Genomic DNA, 6696 nt, shown 5'->3' on the forward strand with positions numbered 1-6696 from the left:
GATTACGTGTTCGTTGTTAATATACCTTCTACCCAAAGGATTTATATGAACGAGCCACACGCATCATTTTAAATGAAACATTTTTTCAAAACCAGTCCCTTTAGTGATATCAATACCACGGCCGTTAATCACTGGCGCCACCTCTTGTTATCTATTTTCTATTAGATCGGCAAGAAGCCAATGTTTTTGTGCATGCATCAACTTGTACATAATGAAAGTACTCGTTTGATGTCTGTAGCGATTGTATTGGGTTGATATTATCTCGTCTTACAGACAAAAAACACACACACATTAATTTCCTTAAAAAAGACTCCACCATGTCAAAAATTAAAACATTCCATCACGTTTCCAAATGGGTTATGATTGTATGGTTCTGTATATGTGTGTGTGAATTAATCTTCGATGAATCTCATTACATGGTCCGATTTTTAAACATGTGAAATATGTTGAAAATACAACTACTCTCAATCTGTTTAAATCTTCGTGAATTTCAATACATAACTTTCCTAAAGCCACCTCTGGAGTAGCCTTGGCTCATTTGTTGATGCATCTCAAAATGAGGTGGCGCCCATGATTAACGGTCATGCATTGCAAATGCTAAGTTCAATTCTCTACTTAGGAATGGAATTAATTCTAGAACCATAGGCATACAAATACATGGTTAATTATAGACGCCACGGAATGTATGTGCGATTGTTTATATCAATTATAGATTGCATAAATTCCATGTATAGACCTTTGTTCTGCTTTATTTAAGAACTAACGTGTTTAATACGTGGTACGATTTAGCAGTCCTTTCGTGCATGAATCGTATTTTTACAGAACGCGGCTCAATTCTATGTATTTTTGTATATCATGCCATTTGCAACATCCATATTTTCTTCCATTCAAATAGCCTTGTATTGTGTTTGTTCTATGTTTCTACAGTTAGCGCAAGCTTCTTAAAGGGACTGTCAATCACGAATGACAAAAAAAGAAAAGTTCTAAAATACCGTATTTTTTTACAATTGTTAGCTTATATTGATTAAACTATCACGACTAGTATATTACATTACTTGAAAACAGTTCATATTTTCAGTATATTCGGTAATAAAATTTTGCGATGTGAAATCAAAAGTACATCGCGAAAATAGGTGACATAACGATATACACACTATAAATAACGCAAATAGATTGATCATTTAATATATATAATATATACAATTCACTACGCATGCACAAATTGCATTCCTGTGTTTACCACGCGACGATGATGATCAATATACTGGCGTTATCACTAGTGAACTGGTAGTTACCTGGTAGACATACCCAGTAAAATTTATTACCAAATATACTGAAAGTATGAAAACTTAACAACATTTTTCAAGTAATGTAATATACCAGTCGTGATATTCTAATCAATATAAACTAATAAATGTAATAAAAATAAAGGTATTTTACAAATTTTCTTTTCTTCGTCGTCGTGGCTGACAGTCCCTTTAAGCGAAGATGATTAACTTCCGGATTACCGATAAGAATAGTTTCGACATAACCGAAGGATGCATTGAAAAAAAACGTGATCTATTCAAAACATTACCGAAACAGATGACATTTGAAACACGCTATTATAGAATGACCTTATCAATGTGGACAAACATCTCGATGAGTTTTGAATGTCATTATGTTTTCAACCAAGGCACAAATCTTTCCGTTTACTATCATTGAATTGCGGAAGTAGTTTTGTTGTTTCTTTGTCGCTAATGCGGAAGAGAAAACTGACATTCTTGGGTTGTGAGTTTGGAAGACGTTGATTTCTGATGGACAAACTGAGATACTTAGGAGACAGGGTTCTGATGGATGGAAAGGTTTTCTCTAACAACTATGTTATCACTCTGGATCAGCAGACGATTGATTCCATAAATCAATATTGCAGAGGAGTCCGGAGATAGCCGATGTACCACGATTGCTGTGTTTTTCATTTTGATTATGTTGTTAATAATTGTTAAGTTGTATTGCGAGAAAGATCTGCGTGTATCTTGTTAGTATAAACTCATATAAACTCAAATGGACCTTAACCCTTTCCCATTCAGAAGCAAAGTGAAAATGGCTTTTTGCAAACAGCATAAAACCACAACAGCCTGCGAATTACTCGTAGTCTGTTCAGGTTGTATGCTGTTTGCTGCTCACAAGTATCTTAGGGTTTGAAATGAAGTCTTAAAAACTAGAATCCAGTAAGAAAGGTCTGTAATTAAATTTGACTTTCCATGAGACTACACATGCGTCAAAATACGTATTTAAGCGGTAAAGGGTAAAATAAACCTCGTTCTGGGAAAACGAGGCGTAATGCATGTGCGAGAAGCGTCATCCGAGTTAAGCCTCCAAAGTCCACACATGCTAATCCATAGACGACAATCACCGCTCTTATGGCATTTTTTGTTTAACCCATTTTTGCCTAGCGTCTAGAAAAAAGGTCTTGGCAAACAGCGTAGACCAAGATGAGACGACGCATGATGCGGCGTCTCATCAGGGTCTGCGCTGTTTGCTAAAAGGATTTTCTGTAAGAAATATTCTAAAAATATAAATAAATATACCAGATGTCCCTAATTTTGGAAATGAATTGATCCAAATTAGAAGGATGGGAGAGTCCACTTGGCATAAATGGGTTAAAGTTAGTCTCTTCGTAGCGGAACTAAATTTTAGCCGGAAAGTGTAGTTCCCAATCTAAGCGGACAATAATTACATGCATGATGCTCCGTTTGCCAAGTGAGCGGCTCATAAATAAATGTTTAATCTCGTACGAACGGAATTCCGTGTATGTTATATGGAAGTTATGGAGTAATTCAAATAATCTATTATTAATGTTTTGAAAATTGTTCCCACATAAAACCTAACAAACTGGTTTGCGAGAGAAATTGCATAAAATTATTAACCTGTATCAAATAACCAAGGATTTCAATCGATTTTAATATTCACGAATCCAGTGACCTCAATAATTGGGCTATTTTGCATTTATGTTTCAACCATTATACCATTCAAATGGTATAAATTTAAACTGTCTGACAAGACAATGGCACATAGGTTTACATTAGGCAATTATGAGAAAACTCATAAATTTAATCATTTATATACAATGAAAATTGGAATGGGTATAGCCATATCACAACTTATACGAAATATCATCGTTAAGTGTTGTTTTTTTAACACTCCAGTGTTCATTCTGCACATATTTGAAATTTGATCAGACCTTTGGCGTAAATGAATTTTCTGCTGTGATAAATTGCATTATGTTATCGCCATTAAATGTTTTTGTCGAATATTGTTTGCAAATATTATAATTGAACCAAAGAACAATTTGTTGTTTGTAATTTTCACTAACTCATTTTTATCAACTAAAAGGATCGAAGCAGTGAACCAAAAGTACAATAAAGAACAATAACTACAGCTGGTATTCTTCTTTTCTCATGTAAACATTTTCAATGACATGAATTAATTGAGATAAAATAAACGACGTTCCAAGGGTTCCTACAACCGAAAGAGGGTGTTTACGTCACAATATAGTTACGTATGCAAATCCTATTTAATTTATTGTTAAACCTTTAACTGAAGTAACAAATAAAATAAGCATTTTGTATGTAGGGACCCCCATAATCAAATTTTTTATATAAATATAAAGTTTAATACATAAAGAAACACAAAAGTATGTAATATGACATATATTAAAGAGCTGGGCAAGTATCAAAATACTGTTTTTCAATGTGTTGTTCGGCTACATTTTAGTTGATTGTAACCTGTTATCGCCCAGTTTCCCTGTGTTTAAACATTCTGGGTTGATTTTGCTCATTAAAGTCCCTGGGAGATCTCTTGAAAGGCAAACTTTATTATAAATTTTGTTTTGTTTGGTTAGTAAAAGCATTCAATGCATTTTTTCAAAATACCAAAAACATGTGAAAAAATGGAAAGCAAATCGCTATAAAATCTGTGAAAGACACAAAGACTTCCATAATCATTTTTTATTAATCCTATACATGAATCGACTTGCCATGTTCCAAACTTGCATATATATCACGAGCTTTGTCGAAAACATGTCATATCCGCTTGGCATTTGTGCATAAATATTGCTTTAACATATGTAAGGATACCTTACCGTATCAGCGCTTTGCGTTTTGCTTCTGCCGATTCCGTATTAGATTCTGTTGATGCAGCGTTGTTACGAGCGTTCGCCACCAGTAACACGTATTTAAATAAGTCAATGTTATCACCACCTATAATTGGATAAGATATTTTAAAATCGAGAAAACCTTGACTTTTGCGATCGCGGGAAACAACTTTTAATGAAAAGGAGACCAGATATCCAAGCGAATTTACAACAAATAACATTTTGCGTTTGTTTAGAGGTAGTCGTCGTGTAGGTCGTTTTCAAAGGATGATCGAATGAATGAATTAATTAATTCGTTCGTGAATGAATGAGTGAGTGAGTGAGTACAGGAGTGAATGAGCGAGTAAGTGAAGGATTAAGTTTACGAGTGAGTTTAGGAGTGAGTGAAAGTGCGAGTGAAGGAACGAACAAATATATGATTTGAACGGAAAATGGCAGTACCGATACACGGATATATCTTTTGTTTGGTCACAAATTTGGAAAATAAGGCTTGTTACATGATGTGACATATGCCCCAACTGCATACAATAATGGTTGCGAGGGATGACAATACATAAATAACTTTAAGGTCATAACATATATTGATATGCTCGGAACGATAGAATAGAGTTTAAATCGTCAAAATGATTTCAACCAAGATGTTTTGAAATACACAGACTTTATCATGTGAGTGAACTCACGCTCTCTTAAATCACTGTGCTGTAAATCTTATGTATGCGGTGTCAAAGTTCCTTGAAGCTTTTAAATAAATGTCGGTTCTTAAATGTTCAAAAGGTAAATGTTAGCGACATTTGATTTTCATATGTCCAGGACATTTACCCAGAAACTTGATTTTTATCGATGCTTTAAAGGGGGCCTTTTCACAGATTGTAGCATGTATTAAAGTTTGTCATTAAATGCTTTATATTGATAAATGTAAACATTGGATCTAAAAAGCTCCAGTAAAGAAACAAGACTTAAATTTAAAAAGGAAAGAAAAAAAAGTAACACTTATCTGGGCTCGAACCACTGACCATTGTAGTCCTGGAGTAAAAGTCTACCTCATAGACTACTCGGCTATTCTTCTCATTCATTGCGTAATGTATTTAATACTTTATATAAGCAATCCTCGTAGTTTCACAAAATATAACGACAACAACAGAACTCTTCAAATTATTCCATCGTTTCACGTTGCAACGTTTTATAATTTTCAGGTTATTTAATCGTCAAAAGTTGCATATAATGGATATTTTAGAGCATTGTAAATGTTCAGTATTAATGTTTTCTCACAAATATCATCACTACATCGAAAGTTTGCGAATCTGAAACATTTTTTTAGAATTTACCAAAACGTGAAAAGGCCCCTTTAAAACCTTTTCATAATCATGATATCTACGATGCTTTTGCAGAGATTGCGGGTGAGACAATTTTTACAGTAGAATTTGTTAATACATCACGAACAGACACACAGGTGCTGCATAAGCCATTTCTAGTTTTTAAAGTTTGTCGGTTGTGTGATATGACGTGTTGTTTGAGATCAACATGAATAGTAAAGAAAGAATTAGATAACAATTGCGCCATCAATAATCTTCATGAAACAAAGAAGTTTCTCGTTAACCGCAGAAATGAAACAAACTTTAAGAACGTGCAGCTGAAACTGCAGCCAATTTTGATATACCAGCATTTTTAAAACCAGAATCAACCCGTATCAGAAGACAGAAGACATAATGTATATACGAAGGAAATGACAACGAACTTATTCAGGATCCAAAAGACAAATGCAAAGTAAACTTTTGCATCGCCTTTCTTGAGACAGCAATACAACCGGTTCAAGAAAGATTCAATCTGATGCAACAAATAAGTTCGGTGTTTGGTTTCCACTATGATGTTCACAGCTTGCAAAATAAAACTAGCAATGAAGTTGTTATCAAACATGTTTTTAATCTTGAGAAAGATTTGCAAAATTGAGACTTCAAACATTTATGCAGTTGATCTAAGCAGTGAACTGAAAGCCGTTTCAAGGCGAGATGCACGGTGTAGATTTCCACAGTTTGCACGAAACTTTTTATTGAAAACTAAAATAACATATAGTGTCTCCACCACTAGTATAACCTTGAAAATCCTCTTGGCATGTCCAATTTCAAGAAATACATGTTGCACGAGCTACTCTGTCTAATGAACATGCAATTGATAGAACCATTGCACTGATGGAACTCGTTTCTACATTCGCGGGGGCAAAAGCGCGAAAAAATAATAATTTGAAATTACACCATAAACCATTATGCATATATAGATTCTACTGAATGTATATACGACTTTAAACTAACGGCAGCACATGTGCATTTGTGAAAGTAAATATTAATGACATAATTAGTTGCCGTTGGTGCGGGTGGGGCCCAGTGCAACAGGTTCGCCAACGGTGTCAAATACTCTGGCGCCGGCCTGGCATTATTGTATGAATCATTGAGAAACTAGAACCAGTAAACACCGCCCTATATCAGTGAATCATTGCCATTAACCCATTTAAAAAAACAAACTTGGCCGACACAGTGAATAGTATTGTTAATGATAAACTTGCTCAT

Source organism: Dreissena polymorpha, chromosome 9, assembly GCF_020536995.1.
Source record: "Dreissena polymorpha isolate Duluth1 chromosome 9, UMN_Dpol_1.0, whole genome shotgun sequence".
NCBI lineage: Eukaryota > Metazoa > Mollusca > Bivalvia > Myida > Dreissenidae > Dreissena > Dreissena polymorpha.